This window comes from Punica granatum, chromosome 6 (genome assembly GCF_007655135.1).
Source record: "Punica granatum isolate Tunisia-2019 chromosome 6, ASM765513v2, whole genome shotgun sequence".
Taxonomy (NCBI): Eukaryota; Viridiplantae; Streptophyta; class Magnoliopsida; order Myrtales; family Lythraceae; genus Punica; species Punica granatum.
In genome coordinates this window covers 6,569,067-6,589,338 of record NC_045132.1, presented here as the reverse complement: position 1 = coordinate 6,589,338, position 20,272 = coordinate 6,569,067, and the positions used below count along the sequence as shown (strand labels likewise).

The following is a 20,272-nucleotide window of genomic DNA, read 5'->3' as shown; positions in this document are numbered from 1 at the left end:
TAGGATTTTGGCTTTGTGGTAGCCGATTGTAGGGTGGCTATGACCCATTTAGAGTCATTTATGGGCCGAGAGAAAAGAGAAAGCATGGGGAGCACGTTGCCCCAAGCTAAAAGGATACACGGATTCACGCCTTCAGTGAGATGTACCCCCCTTTCTCTTCCGTCCTTTGGTTGGTGTTGGCTGTCTTAAACTGCTTGGATTGTGTGCTTAGTCGCCCACTGTACTTGAGGAAGAATCCGCCTTGGACACTTGAGTCGTGCAAGAGAGCCCATCGGGGATAATGTTGGAGTAGATAACCTGGTCATTTTCCTTGGGGATCCCTGGTCTGCGCAGTGTACGAGAACCTAGGGTGACTGTTTTGTTTATCTCTCGTTTTACTCTCCTTTTGCTACGGTTACCCACCTCGGGGCCGTACCTCTCAACCTAAAGGGGATTAGCTCTCCTTTTGCCACGACTGTCCGCCTCGGGATTTTCAGTTGTGCCTCTCATTGCCCTAGCTTTTGCCTAGGTTGCCCCGAGGGGTTTTCGACCTAACGGGCTCGATTATTTTGTCTCTCGAGTTTGCAAGGGCGAAAGATTCGAAGGATTCGACCTCCGAGTGCGTTGTGTTCCGTCTCCGTCGAGGAGTTGCGTCTGCTGCTCCCCTTTTTGTTAGGGTTTGTTGATTTCTTCTTCGAATTGGCGGTGCCAGAGTTTTATATTTCGGCGGTGCTTTGTTTTGTTCATTGGCGGGTTTTTCCCGCGTCTTTTCTCTCTCTCTTCATTGGCGGATTTTTCCCGCTTCTTTTCGCTCTGTTTTTTTTCTTGCAGCTGGGGTTTGTTTTGTGCCCCGTGTATTTGTTGGAAACTCCTCGACTTTACATTGCGTGGTCGCTTTGGTGTGCCTTGCCCTATTTTTTGAGGGCTGGCCTTTCATGGAGGTTTGGCTCCTGGATATTCAGAAGCTAAACTTCGTGTTGCTCGTCCTTGCAAACTTTACAAATGATTTCCCCTATAGTCTATGAAGAAGAACAAGATTTGCCCTGGGGTGCAGGTGATCGAGGTTGCCCTGGCATGAGTGTTGAACGCAGATGCCTCGGTCTTCGTGGTCTGCGTCGGACGCCGTTCCTGACCATGTCTTGTCGCTCCCATGGAGGGTGCCCCTAGGAGGATAGGTGCTCTTGAAGTCGGCGTACGTGCTTTGCTTCGGGGGCCATGCTTGCTATCGACTGAGATGGTTGGGTCGACAGCATGTGGCTCACTCAGTCGTTTTTGTCTTCGGCTTCCTTAAAAGAGGGGTACTTCCCCATCAAGCCTCTTTTATGTCGAAGTATAAGGAGAGAGACCCGAAAGGAGTTCTCGTGGAGGTGTGAACTCGTGTATCGCTCTTTGCTTGTAGCCAGTGTGCCCTTGTGAAGGATGACAAAGAAGATGATGTATTAGGTGATTATACGGTGAAATATGTGGTAAGAAATGTAAGGTGGACCCATGGGAAATTCCCTCATCCAGCGCGCGACCCATGGGGTGCCGCGCGTGGGGGCACTCAATTTCGGGAGTTCGATCATCGCCACACTGGAGCGGTTAGACTGTGACTAGGAACCACGTAGTTGTACTTTCCCTGGATGCGGGTTGGTCTGCGCAGTCATCCTAGGGAAAGCTCGAGGAGCCAAGTCCCATTGGGACATGCGAGTCGAACAAGTCCGACAGAACCAATAGGGCGTCTTCGAGACTGTTCAAGTGCCCCTTGAATGGTTCGTTCATGCCGAGAGCTTGTTTGGAAATGCGAATAAATGTAAAAGAGCATTTGAAGGAGAATGTGTGTTGCCCGGTAGCAGGTCGGTGGCCATAGCGGAGGGTGGGTCGGACCCATTCTTCGATCAGCAGTGTGATCGTGCTGGAAGCCCCGTGGCGGGTGGGCTGGGTCATGCTATGTTCGTTGGAGCTGTCGCCTGTGATCTTTCGTGGAAGGAGGGTCGGTCTTCAATGTTTGGAGTCCAAGGAGGTAGCAGAGAAGTGTTTCCTGTCTCGATTATGGTCGTTTGGGATTCAGGTTACCTTCTTGTCAGTTATTTCCTGCAATGAGAAAAATGGAAAAACAGTGAAGGAGCAAGGAGAACTGTCTGCAGTTTTAATGCAAGGGTGAAGGGGAGCGGACTAACCTGGTTGGCGTCGTGCGAGCGCACCGAGGGACGTATGCTGAGGATTCGACACGAGCAGGGAGAGATGTGCTCGCACGACGCCTAGTGACGCGTTCTGTTGCACTGAGAGAGGTGCACAGGACAGGCCAAGAAACGCGTTGGGACACATGGAGGCGTAGAGGAATGGTGAAGACTGCAGGTTGTCTACCAGCGAAATTTGGCACGACTTACCTGTCATGTGAGAATGCGTGGTAGCTGCAAAATAATAAATAAACAGAATATATGCGATGCATGAGTTTTGAAAATACTAATGCGGTCATTCACATTGACTAAGACGGTTCAAAGTACAATGTAAGTTTTGAAATTGAAGTCCTAAGTCGATTTTCCACTGCGCTCGGGGCGTGAGCCTACGCCACTCTGGAAAGCACCGGTTCTGAGCCGAGACCTCTCCAAGGCAATGTTCGCTTGGGCCAATTCTTGATCACGTCTCGAAAGCTCGGTGTAGGCGTCTACGAGTTTCCTCAGAGTTGACGCTGGTCAATGAGTTCCTCATCCTTCTTGGCTATATCCGGTGAAGACGAATTGTCTCGATTCTGATGCTGGTGAGCCGACCAAGGCAGCTACATCTAAAGAGAAAGCTGCCCTGATAGGTGTGCCGGCCTCGCTCTATGAAGACTCGGTGAGATCCTTGAGTGCGGCTGGATGAGGGTTTAATATCCCTCAATGATTGGTGTGGATTCCGATGCCTTGGATGTCGAAGACCTCGTTGATAAGATCCCAGAATGAAACGTCTTCAAGGAGGTTCCAGTATATTCGACGAGTGACTAGTAAAGGGATGTCTCCGATGAAGGAGGTGATGTGGTCGTGCTTGACTGTGTGCAAGACTAGTCCAGATGCAGTTGATGTCGTTTAGCGGTGGCAAGACATGGTCGATGCACGGGCAAGAGATCGGGCGCAACATCCCTTACCAAGATGACGGGAAATCGACCTAGAGCTCGTCGATATGAATGACCCCTATCTTTTTTTGAAAAATCGTGTGATGCATGCTTATAGGAAAATAAATGCCCACAGCTTAATATACAAAGGTACATGATACATATACATCTCTCTCAAAAATAGAAATAAAAAAAGATTCAAATGGCGCACAGTCGACCCCAAGGACTATTGTTGAAGCCGGGTTGGAGGCTGGCATGAAGCTCCTGCATAATGCATGGTTTTAGTGCTACAGGGACCGTGTTATGTAAGGATGGGGGCTCCCGACTCAAGGGTGTCAATTCCTTGAAATCGGACGGGGATCTTTGGGGGCCTAATCGACGGTCCAACCGTGCGACGTACCCTTACTCGGAACCCCTATCTAACTTGTGTTTCCTAATATTGGTCGTGGGACACGACTCGTAGGTACCTGAAGCTAGTATGATATGCAATGTGTGTGCGGGAAATAAAAGTGCGTAAATTAGATAAGCGAGAAATTACAGAAAGCGGTAAATAAACAAGCAAGCAAAGCAAGCGGGAACGAGCCCGAACCCTCTAAGTGTCCCCAGTGGAGTCGCCAAGCTGTGCGCATCTGAATTTTGTCTCGTCAGGGCACGCATGCGCGCGCCTATGCAACGCGGCTTAGGAGTGTCCACCTTCCCGGGGACGCGCGACGGACGCACGTGAGAAGAAGTCGCGCACTACCTGTTTACTACCCGAAAGTCAAGGGCCGGTGAGTCACCCGGGTCTAGGGGTATAGGATACACCTAGTATGCTAAGGCAATGGTCTGTACGGAACTTAAAATTCAGAATTCGGGGGTTCTATTACGTGTGGGCCTATATCCCACATGCCCTTTCGGTACTCTAGCTTGCTAGGCTTGCCATTTTATTTATTTACTGCATGATTTAGGGTTGCACTTGACTCGCCCGTTTTGACACCGTAAATTCGAGGAAACACTCCGACCGTCCACTCTCCGACCAGGATTCTTACATAAATAAATGTACAACATTAAACCTTCACATTGCTCTCTCAAATAAAAATACAAATTACAATGACTGAATCCCGATCGACTCGCATTTGGTCATTATACCACTCGTGCTCACCGTGTGGTTTGAAAAGACTGAAATTGAAATTAATATGCGCGCTCAGTGATTGGGGAATTAAATCCCGTGATCGACGGTTAGGGGCGTTGGACCCCGTGTGAATCGTATCATAAAGGATCAAGCTCGACCCGCAACAAAAACAGACAAAAGCATATGAAAACAGACAAAAACAGATAAAACATATGAATACAGACAAGTTGTGTTTTAAATGCCGTGTTTACGTGATTTATCAGGTTATGCACCGGGGTTACTTGGCAAGCGAATTCCTACCCTAAATAGGCAAACAGGGGGATGGAGAGGGCATGTAGCATTCGACATTATTTTAGTGGACCTGACAAACACGATGTATGTAATCAAGTCTCGAATGTGTAGGTAATTTTTAAATTATTCTGTACCGTGACGATGTGGCTTTTACAGATTATGACAAAAATGTTTTCGCCTAAAAACCCAAAATCTATCTCATTTTGCCTATTTACCCGTGTTTGATTATGCCGAATGCACAGTTAGTCAAATTCTGCATTTTATGACAGAAGAACTCGTTCTTAAATTATCGGCGTGGTTATCGATAATTTATCAATTTATGCATTTTGCTTAAAGCCGAGTGATTTATTTAGCCCAATTACACGTCCCTTTCCTCGTACGTGGAATTATTGAGTTCAATTAAAATATGCCGAATGCTTTAGTTTGCGAGTTTCGAGCCATCGAGCCAGTCATTGGTGGACCGTCCGACAAAAGCTCTAATTCCCGACTGTCCTGAATTTAAATTCAATTTTTAAACTGAGTTTATATGATTAATCCAAATTCATATGAGATTTTAATTAAACTATCAAGGAAACATCCAGACACACGAATCACGGGCACACAATCATGTCAAGCTCATCGAATTCACTCGTCGAACATCGAAAGACCTATCGCATGTTACTAAGATGGAGATTTATACCTGATCCCAAGAGATTCTCAGGATGAGCTAACTCGGAAGATCTTTGACTACCACGGACCTAGGTGGCCTTCAAGTCGAGACTCAACCTAAGCCTAGGTAAGTCTCCCCGTCATCTTAGAGCCCCCACACTGACATCGGCCTACTATCTTGTTGTCTCTCCATCTTTCTTCTCCTCCCATGAGACATGCAAGAAAATGAAATTATGAAGGGACGCTAATTAGCTAGTTGCAGCTATTGATTGGAGACGATCTTCACAACAGCAGCGACTACGAAGGGGGAGACGAGCAGTAGCCAATGGCACCGACACCATGGCAACCGAGATGGAGAGGATCCCAACTCAAAAGCCAGACAACAAACAGCCACCGGTAGCTCGAGGAGGTGGACGATAGCAAACAATAAGCAACCTAAAAAAAAGAGGAAAAGAGCAGGAAGACATAAACAAGGCCTGAGCTGAGGGAGAATCCGGTGTCCACTGGGCAATCGGGGTTGCGGTGTGTTTTTTTTAATCGAGGTAAGGGAGATCAATTGCCAGCCAAAGGGAGTTCCGGTTGAGGTCTTTCAGAGGCTGCCTTAGGGTTTTTTTTTTGGAGTGCGAGCCAGCTGGACCCCGAGAAGAGAGGAGACAGCTGGAGGAGAGAAGTCAGGGTGTTGTGCTAGCTATCACCAACAGTCCTTGAGCTGATCTGAATATTCCGAATTTTCCTGAATTTCTCATGAACCTTTCGGTCTATCTGATATTTTTCCTTGATCTCTACATGAGTTGGCACATCCTCGTAAAATTTGAAGATCGTTCGACTTCGGGAAGTTCCCGAAACAATTTTTCTTTGACAGCTGGCCCGAACCGGGAGATTTGATTATGATCTATGAGAATATATTCGATTATGTACTAATCTAGCCAAAAATATCTCCTATTTCTTTTTATTTTCTGAATCTTCGGTGAATTATGAATCCAATGACGTTGGCCATACTTGAAAATACGAAGAATTGAATTTTTTATGGATTTTCTCCCTCGACTGATAGAGTCTGTCCCGGTTTAACAGTTTCGGGCATGGTGCGCTAAAAAATTCATAACTCTCTCTCCGTATTGAATCTTGGAATGAACGACCCGTCAAATTGAACCTAACTCGATTTCCTAGGTCAAGCATATGGAATTCACCCTTTTAGGTACAGGATTGACCGTGATATGATGTGTCGAATCCCATGCTCGAGCTGTTGTATTCATTGTTTGGGCACCCCAGCTCCCACGAATTTTATCTTTTTGCTCGAAAGGGCTCTCGACGTGATTTTTGCATTGAAATGTCCCTAACTCACCAAACCTTGATCTAAAAATATCGAACTTAGTTCTAGGATCCACGAAGATAGTCGTTCTCATCGAAGAAAATGATACAGAGATGTGATTTTCCCTTTATCCATTGCCTTCGGTTCGAATATTGATAATTCGTGCCTTACTCTTTGAGATCAATTGTATGTGTTACAAAATTCCATATGTTGCCCTCACCATTTTTTTTGTTAGAGTTGTGGAACCCTAGTCAGGAGCCTTGTTGATGTCATATCCTAGAGCCGGTGGACCAAAATGGGATGCTGACGAAGGCTATCTAGAATGGTTGGTAGTCTTTTATTCCATCTTCGGCATCTCATGGCAAGTCAGTTGAATAAAGGCCTTTGGAGACCCAATTGAATTAGACTCCTCTTGGCCCAAAAAGCCCATCAGCAAGCTCTCCATAGGTTGTTGGATTTGTCTGGCCTTCGCATGTGTGATTGGCCCACTCAGAACATGCAAGCCTCCGAGATCTTGTGCATCAGCTCCCTCTTCACGAGTCTGACCTCCAAGCTCGTGTGCATCAGACTCATTGTCATGCCCACGATCCTCATCATATATCCCTCCATTCCTGCCCATCTCCCCTGTTGTTACCAGCGACTATTTGGTCCTCTATATTGACAACGCGCTCTCATCGGCCAGCTCAACAAGAAGGATCTTTGGGTGTGTTTGTTATCTTGTTTTCCTCTCTTAGTTCTTTATTAATACTTGTTTTTCTTTTTTAGATTTCATTTCACTGGTGATGAGCTTTGCTTATAGTCTAGCTCTTGTTAAATTAAAGTTTGTTCTTTTATTGTTAAAATTGTTGTTTTGTTGTTTTCTGTCTTCAATTGAAGTGGATGGAGAAAAAAGTGGGAATAAACATGGCATTGATAGAAAATAATGAATTTCTGGACCGTGGGATGTCAACCAAAGAAGAAGAAGATTACTCTTCTGATGTTGTATGGATTCTGAGAGTTTTCGTGTTTTTTTTTTTTGGGAGGGGGATGGGGAAGTTGAAGACAATCAATTTTTCATCTATTTACTATTTTTTTAATATTGATGTGGAACAGTTATCAACACGTAACTGCTAATATTGCTCCATTAGTAGGATCGAACGGTTTTTTGTAACGGAAAAATTGAATCAGAAAAGCTTTTAAAGGTAAAGAATGAAAATAGAAAAAAAAATAAAGAAGGACGAAAATAGAAAAGCATTTAAAGTTAAAGGACTAAAACTATAATTTTTCCTAAAAATAAATATGTAACTTTGAAAACAAAAAATAAACTTTGAAATTAAAATTTGACTAAAAACAATAAGAAAAATGGAAACAAGAAGCATGCACCTGAAAAGACGAAGGGAGGAGCGGCGGCCGCGCCAGGCATCACTTACCCAGGTGAGGTCGCACGCACCCCATGAGATCACTGGCAAACTCGCCTAGTACGTGGATGTTGGCGTGCAGCCCTAAGAACCGGATTCGCCCTCCCATCCCTCTCTTCGACGAAAGATAGGGTAAGAGGGAGAGGGGGCAGTGGTATGGCCTAACGTCGACCACCACAGCCCAATTGAGATTATCGGCATCGTCTGATGCTACTGTTCTTTAGCATGTATGATGTTTAATACTCATGATTCTAGCCTTGAACTATTAATCCCATTTAATTAGTATATAAAGACTTTTTCCTTCTTTTTATAATTATGTCAATTTGTAGCATGATATTCCCAACTTTTTTTTTAATTATAGTACATAAGTAAGCTTCATAAATATATTCAAAAATATCAATATGTTCTTTTTTATATAACGAAAGTGTTTGAGTTTCGTCCGATTAATTCCACGGTCTACGTGGACACCCTGCAAGTCCACGGGACAGATAAATTCAGCTCTAATAAGGAGTATTCTTCTACATGGCCGCCGAAACCTGATTTGAACCTGAAACTTCTTCTTGGTAATCACATCCTTTAACTAGCAAGCCAATCCTATTGGGTTCAAACATATCAATATGTTCAATATTTCCTATTATGGTGTATATATTGAGTAATTTTTGGGGCACTAAACAACTATGTTTTGTCCATTAAATTGGTGTCGAAGTGCATTTAGGAGCGCCGTGAGAACAATTATCTTACCTAATGCTCCTCCAAGAACTAATTAAAGGTGCTATCTCGAACAGCCATTCATTGTTGAGATGCAGGCAGACATCTTAGATATCATAACAAACATATCAGGTAAAAATTTCGGTGTTGAAATATAAAGAAACCAAATGTGAGCGTCTCACTTTTATGGACAGATTTCGATGTTAAATTTGGCTACAAAAGCCGAAAGAACTAAGTATGTTTAGTTTATGTTTCTAGTAGTCGGTAGTTATCCATCACAGTCTAATGATATGGTAACAATGCTCATTAACATGTTCCACTGACCTTGAAATGTCGTCCATCCATCAGAGTCAAATCTCTTCTTTCACCCCATTTTCCTTCATTTCAATTTGAACCATCTTCAAATCGATGCGGCAGCCGTGCGGTCTTCAATTTGCCTCTTCTTCTCCTTTAAGAACTCGATCATGCCCTTAAAAGCATCAATAGGCCTGTCGGACCCTTAAGCAGCTGCTCCGCTATTTCAGCCGTCGTAAATTTCAGGCTTCCGATCAGATCCTCGATCTCCTTCAACAAGACGCATTTGCTTGTCTCCTTTTTATCTGGATTTTCTTCAATCTTCTTCTTGGCCTTCACTTTCTTTGTCTGATTCAGTTTCTTGGCCTTAAATTCGTTATTTCCGTTCTTATTCTCCATAAGGAACTCAACAAAGTCCCATAGCATGTCATCAGGCTCGCCCCCACCCCTCAGCAACTGCTCTGCAACGTCTGCAGGTGTGACCTCTGCAGTTTTGAGCAGATCCTTAATGTCTCTGAACAAGAAATGGTCACTAAGGTAGAGGTAGCTAGATGCGAGCTGCCCGAACCCACATGGGCTGCAGTAAGACATCATAACATGGGCATCCTTTCGTCCCGGGCACAGTAGGGCTAGGATAAGCTTCTCCTTATGGTTTGTGGTGGACACGATGATCCTCTCATCTCCGCAACTCGACAATAACCCATCGATGAAATTGAGCATTCCAGACAATGTCACCTCCTGACGCTGCATATCAAAGAAAATCCCGTCAAACATTATTAGATGGGTTGGAAAACATCAGAACTTTTTAACAAGTGATTTGTATGGCAGACTTGAAGGTACATACGGTACAAATTTTAGGAGAAATATTATAGGGCATAGAAATCGATATCTATATATATACCCACTAAAAGAAGCAACATATAAATCTATGAGTAAAAGACGTAACATCTAATCTAACCTTCTCTTTTCTCTTATTAGTTAACCCTTAGTTTGCCTTGGTCGGGCATTGGTGGAACTCAATTGAGCAGTCGATGTCCTCCACCACCAGGATCGACCTGTTTGCCGTTGCAACTAGCAGCTTCCTGAGTTCTGAGTTGCTATTCACATCTGTCAACTCCAAATCATAGATGTATAACTTCACGGTAATTGGCCATAGCTGTGACCAGGCTCAACTTCCCTGTCCCTGGGGTGGGAGGCCATAGAGAAGGTAACCTCTCTTCCAAGCCTTCCCTGCTCTCCGATAGTAGTTCCTCCTCTTCATAAACCGATCGAGATCATCTAAATGTGTATGTTTAATCCCCGATTCCATGGCAATGGTTTCAAATGTGGCTGGGTGATCAAGAGTCACTGAGTTCCACTACTTTGGTTTTTCTGTCATAGTCATAACTATAACGTCTTATACCGAGGGTGAGGAGTTTGAGGGTCTTCTTCTCTCGTTTCAGGGACGTAGCCACCTCGATTATGTGAGACGAATAGGAATTGACTACCTGTTCAAAATATCATCAACATATAGATTTCTTGAAATGAATCACACAAAGACTTTTAAGTTGCAAAAGACGTTTCCACAATAGGATATAGACATTACGGACCATATCCCTGTGCTTCTTATGAAGGCTTAGCTCGAAGTATCAATTATCATACTGGTAATCCAACTCCTCATCACGTTTGACCTTGAAACCCCCATAGACCTTCCTCAATGAGTGGACCCACCTAAGCTTGGTCCCATTGAACTTATCCACAAACTTTGTGCCGGTCTCACTCAATATGCTGAGCTCTTTCTGGTTCTTGGGTTTTAAGACTCTCAGCCTCGTTAACTTCGAGATCCTAGCAGAAAAAACCTCCTGAGCCGCCTCATACACTTCGTTCTTCACAAGGCCTTCATATTCCTCAATCACGAGTGTCACTCGAAAGGTCAATCGGGCAAGCCAATGGCTGATGGATGCATGTAAGTACTCCCAAACCTCGTCGGGGAAGAGGTTAGGCCATAGAGCAAAACACCACTATAGCAGCAACAAAGGAACCTACCATAAAGATAGCCTTTGCCCAAGACATCTCAGACCCACAAGAAAAGTTCTCCATCGTCTCTCTCCAAACGGTGTTTAGTTTGAATAAGGTTTTGAACTGCAGACTAGATATGTAGTTCGAGGTCAGTGGAACATGTAATACAATGAGCAGGGTTATATAATTAGTTAAACAAATAAGGAAATGGAATAAAAAAGAGTAAGGATCAAAAGGGAAGTTATCTTTCAGACTTATGGTATACTAAGAAAATCTTCCACGGACTTATACTATGTTCAGTTTGACATCCCATCCAAATATTTTACATGCAGTAGAGATATTAGTTTTTTGCACAACACTCCAACTATAAATTTCCTACAAATGTGATAGATGTTATCAAATTTTAATTAAGATGGAGAATGAGTATGCCTCAGAATGGGCCAAGAATGGCTGTCTTCCGTAGATAAGAGCATGCATCTAAACTTAGTCCAACATATGATAAATTGCGATAAAACAAGTGAATGATTAAAGCTAGAGTGATGATCCTACCCCTAAGATGTGATGGAATGAATCCAGTAAACTGAAGATGCCACAACCACAAAATTGCGATTTGATATCAACAACTCAACCTTTATCTCGTCAAACACACACTAACTCAAAAAAGGTAACAATTATGGAGAGTTAACGTACTCGCATTCTCTTGATTGCTGGTATACAAAATTGTATCATATATACATCAGCCTGCCTACGGCAACATCAAAGGAAAGAATAATTTACAACTAGCCAATTACAATGAATAAAAAGAATATAAGAAAGTCGGGATATAATTACCAGCAAATGAGGGATTACTTCCCTAACACTCCCCCTACGCCCAACTTGCCTAGCGAGAACTGAAACGATCTTTCCCAAGTGACTTAGTGAAGATATCGGCCAATTGCAATCGTGTAAGCACATGAGATGCGACGATGACATGTGACTGTAAATGTTCTCGAACAAAATGGCAGTCGATTTCTATGTGTTTTGTCCTCTCATGAAAAACCGGATTCATTGCAATATGGAGCGTGACTTGGCTATCACAATGTAACCGAACTGGCTCAGGATGATCGACCTTGAGAGACCGAAGTAAGCTCTTTAATCGTAATATCTCATTGGTTGTAGCAGCCATCGAACGGTATTTGGCCTCTGTGATGATCTCGACATTGTGGTCTTCTTGGTTTTCCAACAAATGGGACATTTTCCAAGTGTAACCTGTTAAAGATCGTCGAGTCATTAGGCAACTACCCAATTCGAGTCATAGTACACTTGCAGTTGGAAAGACGTTGGCTTTAGAATTATTTCTTGATCGGGCGTGCCCTTGAGGTATCTAAGTAACCGCACAGTCGCATTCCAATGTTGTTGTCGAGGATCCTGCATGAATTGAGATAAAACATGCACCGGATAACACAATTCCGGTCGCGTGATTGTCAAATAGGCAAGTCTCCCTACTAGACATCGATATTGTCCTAGGTCTGCAATTTTGGAACCCAAATCAAAGGAGAGCCGAAGCTGTTGTTTCATTGGGAATATCACGGGCATAGCTCCTAGCATGCCAGCTTCGGTTAATATGTCTAACTTGTATTTACGTTGACAAAGAAACATTTCGCATCCCCTACTTGCAACCTCTATACCAAGAAAAAACTTTAGGCAGCCAAGATCTTTGATATGAAAACATTGATCAAGATACTCCTTTAAAGCTACACATCTAGACGAACTATTCCTGTCAGAATTAGGTCGTCGACATAGACCAAAATGACAAGAAAATCACCATCCGTGTAAAGAGGGAGTGATCGGCTGAGGATTGCTCAAAGCCATATTGCCATAGTGTTGTAGCAAATTTGCAAAACCAGTTGCGTGAGGCTTGACATAGGCCATACAATGACTTTTGAAGCCGACACACTTTGCTACGATCGGTCGAATTGAACCCCGAGGGCATTTGCATATATACTTCCTCCGTGAGATCCCCATGAAGGAACAGGCTGTTCACGTCGAGCTGGCGAAGATCCCATCCACAGAATAAGGCCAATGTCAATAAAACCGCATGGTGACCCATTTGGCTACCGGGGCAAATGTCTCGTTATAATCTATCCCTTCAATTTGCGTAAAGCCTTTAGCTACCAGCCTTGCTTTGAATCGTTCAATGCTCTCATCCGCCTTGCGATTTATCCTAAACATCCATTTGCATCCTATCAGTTTCTTTCCTAGTGGAAGTGGCTCAATCATCCACGTTTGATTGGCCTCCAAGGCACGAATCTCCTCATGCATTGTTGTTCTCCACCGCGGGTCACGTACCGCCTGCTTGTACGTGCTGGGCTCAATTTCTGAGTTTAGCAATGCTACAAAGGCCTTGTGTGAGTTTGAAAAATGATTTTAAGATTATGCTTAATATCAATGACCATACCATAGTAAGGAGACAGAGTGGCCGCGGGAGGTGTGAGTGGTATTCGAGCACGGCATACACAATCATTCAAGCGGGCTGGAACTCAAGTAATCCTCTCAGATCGCCTGAGCACCTGTTATGCGCCTCCATGTTCAGTTGAATCATTCATCTCCCCTTCGGGCTAAGTCTCCTCCGCATTCAAATGTTCATCATATTGTTCAACTGAATTGTTCTCATCAGTTTCCCAGTCTCCTGACCCACTGAACTCCTCAGGTGAGCTTATGCTACTCCCCCTTTCTGTAGACTCCCAGTCAGACTGATCAATCGAGCTCTCATGCTGCACACTATCATCTTGTGTATGGATATGTACTACAGTGCTAGCAACTTGCTGCTCTATAATCTCTGATTCCTTTTTTGCAAAGGGAAACACAACTTCATAGAAAATCTCACCCCGTGAAACAAGTACTTTTTCGGTCTCGAGATCATACACCTTCCATCCTTTTTTCTCATAAGGATATTCGAGGAACATGCATTTTCCTCGATCGGTCTACAAACCCGTCTTTACTCTTCGGCTTATACAATGTATAACACGGTGAGCCAAATACTCGCAAGTGATCGATGTTGGGGCAGTGACTAAACAAGACTTCGTACGGGCTTTTCCTGGACAACACTAGAGTCTGCGTGTAGTTAATTAAATAAGTGGCACTTAACACGCACTCTCCCCAGAACTTTAGAGGAAGTTGTGCTTGAAAGCATTAGCCTGGACAGCACTAGAGTCTGCATGTAGTTAATTAAATAAGTGGCACTTAACACGCACTCTCCCCAGAACTTTAGAGGAAGTTGTGCTTGAAACCGTAATGCTTTCGCTACTTTTAGCACGTGTCGATGTTTCCGCTCTACTTTGTCGTTCTGCTGCAGTGTTTCAACACAGCTTGTCTAATGAAATATCCCATGATTTGCATAAAATTTCAGCATTGTTCTTGAGAGAAACTCGGTTCCATTGTCTGTCCTTATGGCCTTGATTGACTTATCAAATTGCATTTGCACCATACGATAAAATTCAAACAGCTTCTTTGATGTTTCAGACTTCTCTCACATCAACTACACCCATGTAGCACGACTATAGTCATCCACTGTTGTTATAAAGTAATGTGCACCTGACAACGAAGAGGTATGATACAGACATCGCAATGAATGAGATAAAAAAATATGCTTGACTTTATTCGAACTTGATGGAAATACAGCACGCACGCTTCTGTTTGGCTCTAAAACAAACTTTACAAGCCTTACTCTCACTGACAAGCAGCTCAATTTCAGAAAACATAGACATAGCTTTTCGTGATGGGTGCTGCAGTCTGATATGCCATTGATAAGGGCATATTATACTCATATTTTATTGTGCAATTCATGTTAAATTATTATTAATTTTATAGAAATTATAAGAAGGTGGTGCTTAATTATGTGTAATTTGATATTGTAGGTCTTTGAGGACTTAGATGGAATTACGAGCAATATTGAGGAGTTTTGCGCAATTTGGAGCCAGCCTATATCTTTCGGAATTTTTTTTTTGTTTTGGATATAAATACTCCTCATAACAAGATTAGGAAACCCTGGGGGGGAGCCATCTTTCACCATTCTTTTAACCTAGAGAGTTTTTGGAGAAAGTCTTGTCTGGAGCCGTCACCTGGATCAATTGATTTGAAGCGAAGAATTGTGGAAGAGACAATTCCTTAAAGGAATTGTTGGGTTTTTGTTTTAGGATTCAATATCTTGAGTTTACTGCTGAATATGAATTCTATTGCAATGACTCCTTGGAATTATAATTGTGTTTTCAATTCCATGATGTTCTAAGCTTCTGTTGTGAGAATATGATGAAACCCTAGGTAGCTAATATGATGATTGTCGCCATGTTATAGGATTAATAGATGTGTTGATGATTCATGATTGCAATTCCTATAATTTCAATTTTAATTCTTAATTGGTTATAATTGTTAGAAACACTATTGATACGGGAGTTGATATAGTGTTTGTTAGGAATTCTTGATTAGACTAATTAGTTAAATGCGAAAGCTGCGTTAATTAGTTTAATTAGAGATTATCCAGGGATTAATGCAATGTTTCTAGTTAGTTATTCGCTAAGACATTAGGGATAATTAATTTAGGGCATTAGACAATCATAGCACTGGAAGGTGTATGATTATAATTTAGAGTCCACTATTAATTAGAGATGCGGGAGCTGATTGATTAATTAGAGGTTTAAGACTTTAATTTTAAAGGCTTGATAAACTCACTTGAATAACCACATAGCTATCAATCTATATAACATGATGGCAATCTGATTAGTGAAACTAGGGTGGATTCTGTTTTTCCCACTTTCAATTGATATATTTTCATACAATTCTCTTTCTGCTCTTTGTGACGATTTAGGTTGATTAGTAGTTAATTAGTTAATTCTCTTAATTTGATTGCTTAGATAATAATAGAATCTAATATAGGTTTAGTACTTAATTAATCCTCGTGGGATCGACACTCTATTCATCACTATATTACTTGATCTGACCCAGTACACTTGCTAGTAGAATTCGAGTTTATTTTTATATATATTTGCAATGGATCAAGTTTTTGGCGTCGTTGCCGGGGATTAACTTAATATTAGACCACCTTTAGTTCTATTGTTAATTTAGGCGCACTTTACTGTGTGTTTATTTCTTGTTCTCTTTGCAGGTATTCTATGCGCAGGAGTAGAAGTGCTGGACTTCTACCATTAGATCCTGAGATAGAGCGCACCTTGCATCGGTTGAGAAGAGAGAACAGAAGAAGGGAAGAATTGCAGGTAGTTGAGATGGCAGATGATGACATCAACCGCCAAATACAGGGTGCTGCTAGAGCACTTCGAGACTATGCAGTACCTACTATTATGGGTTCTGTGATCAGAAGGCCTACTATTCCAGCTAATAACTTTGAACTGAAGCCAGCACTCATCCAGATGGTTCAATCAAATCAGTTTGGAGGATATCCCAACGAGAGTCCTGATGAGCATATTGCAGGATTCCTCCAATACTGTAACACGGTAAAGATGAATAATGTCACTGATGATGTTATTAGATTACAGCTTTTTCCTTTCTCACTTAGGGATAAAGCGAGAGCCTGGTTCAATTCACTGCCACAAGAGTCCATCACCACCTGGGCCGACCTTTCATCTAAGTTTCTCAGGAGATTTTTCCCACCAGCTAGGACTGCAAGATTGAGGAACGAAATCACTAACTTCACCAAGTTCAATGGTGAATCACTTTATGAGGCATGGGAGAGATTCAAGGAGGCAATCAGAAAGTGCCCACATCACGGATTGCCAGATAATCTCCTAATTGAGGTCTTCTATCTTAGCCTGGATGATACATTGAGGTCTCTAGTAGATGCTGCAGCAGGAGGCGCACTGATGGGTAAGAATTATGATAAAGCAAGTGCTTTGATAGAAGAGATGGCCTCCAGTGCACATAATTGGCAGAATGAGAGAAGTAAATCAAGAGTGGCATCAGTCAATGACATGGACACTATTGCTAATTTAACAACCTAGATTTCAGCTCTCACTACCCATGTAAGTAAACTCACCTCAGCACATTCTTTTAATACTAATCAGGTTGCTTTTTGTGAGTTGTGTTCAGGACCACATTCGACTCTTGAATGCATGTCTGGAAATCCCTCGGCTTCACCCAATGGAGAGCAAGTGAACTTTGTCAACAACTTCCAACGGAGTAATCAAGGGCCTTATTCGAACAATTACAATCCCGGGTGGCGTAATCATCCTAATTTCTCATGGAGGAATGAGAATAATGCACTTAAACCGCTACCTAGATTCTAAAAGCAAGGCCCTGCTCAGAATGCTCCACCTCAGCAAAGTCAGTCGAGAATGGAAAAGCTCATGTTGAGCTATATGCAAAAGACTAACACCATGCTACAAAATCAACAAGCCACTATTCGAAACCTAGAGGGTCAAATTAGTCAGATTTCTCAACAATTGAGTAATAGACCATCAGGGTCTTTACCCAGCAACACTGAAGAGAACCCCAAGGGTGTCAATGCTATAATGCTGAGGAGTGGCAAGAAATTGGAAACAGTCAATAGAAAAGCTCAAACTCAGGAGGAGAGTCTAGAAAAAGACAAAGGTAAGCAAAAGGTGAAGGAACCAAGGCAGAAGTCACTAGGGGTGAAACCGTATGTTCCTCTTGTCCCTTTTCCAAGAAGATTGAAGCAACAGCAGCTGGATGCCCAATTTGCTAAATTCCTAGATGTCTTTAAAAAGCTGCAAATCAACATTCCATTTGCAGAAGCACTTCAGCAGATGCCTTCATATGCTAGATTCATGAAGGATCTGCTCACTAAAAAGAGGAAGTTTGATGGGAGTGAGCCTGTGATGCTTACAGGTGAGTGTTCTATGATTCTCCAAAAGGACTTGCCTAACTTACCACGCAAACAAAGATATCAGGGGAGTTTCACTGTTCCTTGTACTATAGGGAATTTTCATTTTGAGAACGTTCTTATCGATTCAGGTGCAAGTATAAATTTAATGCCTCTGTCTATTTTCAGGAAACTTGGACTTGGAGAATGCAAGAAAACTCATATTACCTTGCAACTTGCTGACAGGAGTATCTAATATCCAAAGGGTATTGTCGAGAATGTCCTGGTGAAGGTAGACAAATTCATATTTCTAGTCGACTTCATAGTCTTGGAGATGGAGGAGGACAGAGAGGTGCCCATGATCCTTGGCAGACCGTTCCTTGCGACAGGTAAAGCATTAATAGATGTGGAACAAGGTAAGCTCACTTTAAGAGTTATGAATGAACAAATAACTTTTAATGTTTATGATGCCATAAAGAAATTTGATGATGGCAAATCTTGTTACACCATTGATATTATTGATGAGCTTATCTCTGAGTCTGTGGAGGAGAAAGCAGGTGTAGATACAATGGAATCAGTCCTTAGGGATCTGGACGATTGGAGTGATGATGATGAGCATGAGGAAGAATCTGTGGAGAAGGTGTCAGAAATCAAGGCTCGCTACTATGAGGAGCTGGGCACTAGTGCGACAAAACCAATGTCATCTTTGACACAATCCCCGGTGCTAGAACTTAAACCATTGCCTAGCCATTTAAAATATGTCTATCTTGGAATAGATGATACTTTGCCAATAATTATCTCTTCTTCCTTGACAGGTGATCAGGAGCAGCAGCTCCTAAGCGTGCTGAGAGAGCACGAGGAGGCAATAGGATGGACTATTGCAGATATCAAAGGGATCAGCCCTCTGATTTGCACTCATAGGATAATGTTGGAAGCTGAATGCAAACCCATAGTGCAACCACAGAGGCAACTTAACCCAACTCTCAAAGAGGTAGTGAAGAAAGAAGTGCTTAAACTGTTGGATGCAGGTATTATCTATCCTATCTCAGATAGTAAATGGGTTAGTCTTGTTCAAGTAGTGCCTAAAAAGGGTGGTATGACTGTGGTTAAAAATGAGGTCAATGAATTAATCCCGACTCGTACTGTGATTGGGTGGAGAGTTTGTATAGATTACAGGAAACTAAATGATGCTACCCGTAAAGACCATTTCCCCCTCCCCTTCATTGATCAGATGCTAGAAAAACTTGCAGGGCATGACTATTATTGTTTTCTAAATAGTTATTCTGGTTACAATCAGATTCATATAGCACCCGAGGACCAGGAGAAAACCACATTCACTTGTCCCTATGGGACTTTTGCCTTTAGGAGAATGCCCTTCGGTCTCTGTAATGCACCTGCCACTTTCCAGAGGTGCATGATGTCTATATTTTCTGACATGTTAGAGAATTTTATTGAAATATTTATGGATGATTTCTCTGTTTTTGGGAAGTCATTTGAATCTTGTCTAACAAATTTAGGTTGTGTGCTTAAAAGATGTAAGGAGACTAATATGCTTCTGAACTGGGAGAAATGTCATTTTATGGTAAGAGAGGGAATAGTCTTAGATCACAAGGTGTCAAAGAAAGGGATTGAAGTTGATCAAGCAAAAGTGGAGATAATAGAGAAATTGCCACCACCCACTTCAACAAAAGGGGTAAGGAGCTTCTTAGGACATGCTGGCTTCTACAGGAGATTTATCAAGGACTTTTCTAAAATCTCTAGACCTCTTCGTAATTTACTTGAAAAAGATTCTGCTTTTGTTTTTAATGACAATTGTTTGCAGGCATTCAATTTATTGAAAGAGAAACTCACTTCTGCACCAGTGATCGTTGCACCTAATTGGGAGCTTCCGTTTGAGATGATGTGTGATGCCAGCGACTATGTTGTAGGAGCAGTACTTGGGCAAAGGAGAGGTAAGGTATTTCATGCAATATACTATGCTAGTAGAACTTTAAATGAGACCCAAAAGAACTATGCCACAACTGAAAAGGAGCTTTTAGCAGTCATATTTGCATGTGACAAGTTTCGACCTTATCTGATAGGTTCTAAGATCATAGTATACACAGACCATGCTGCCCTGAAATATTTGTTTGCCAAAGCTGATGCTAAACCTAGGCTAATTCGTTGGATTCTACTGCTACAAGAATTTGACCTGGAAATTAGAGACACAAAGGGAACTGAAAATGTAGTGGCTGATCACTTATCCCGTTTGGAATCTGATTGTTTAGATTCACCCATTAATGAAAAGTTCCCTGATGAACAATTGCATGTAGCAGAAATCCAAGGATTACCTTGGTATGCTGATATAGTCAATTACATGGTTAGAAACATCACACCATATGGTTTGTCATCTCAACAGAAAAAGAAATTTTTGCATGATGTGAAATACTATTTTTGGGATGGTTTAAATATTGTGCTGACCAAGTAATTAGACGCTGTGTGCCTGAAACTGAACAGCTTAGCATAATACAACACTGTCATTCTAAGGAAGCAGGAGGCCACTTTGGTGTGGAAAAAACTGCAACTAAGATCTTATCTTGTGGATTTTATTGGCCTAGAGTATTGCATGATTGCAGGAATTACATTATGTCTTGTGCTCCATGCCAAAGAACTG

General features: G+C 42.3%; 1 non-coding gene and 1 pseudogene across 1 annotated transcript; both read right to left on the bottom strand.

Moving 5' to 3' along the window:
- Nucleotides 1-8,978: 8,978 nt before the first annotated feature.
- Nucleotides 8,979-12,897, bottom strand: LOC116212095 (annotated as a pseudogene).
- A 3,568-nt stretch (nt 12,898-16,465) lies between these two features.
- On the bottom strand, nt 16,466-16,572 carry LOC116212559. The gene has a single exon (XR_004157872.1). It is a non-coding gene; the product is annotated as a small nucleolar RNA R71 (small nucleolar RNA).
- Nucleotides 16,573-20,272: the final 3,700 nt, after the last annotated feature.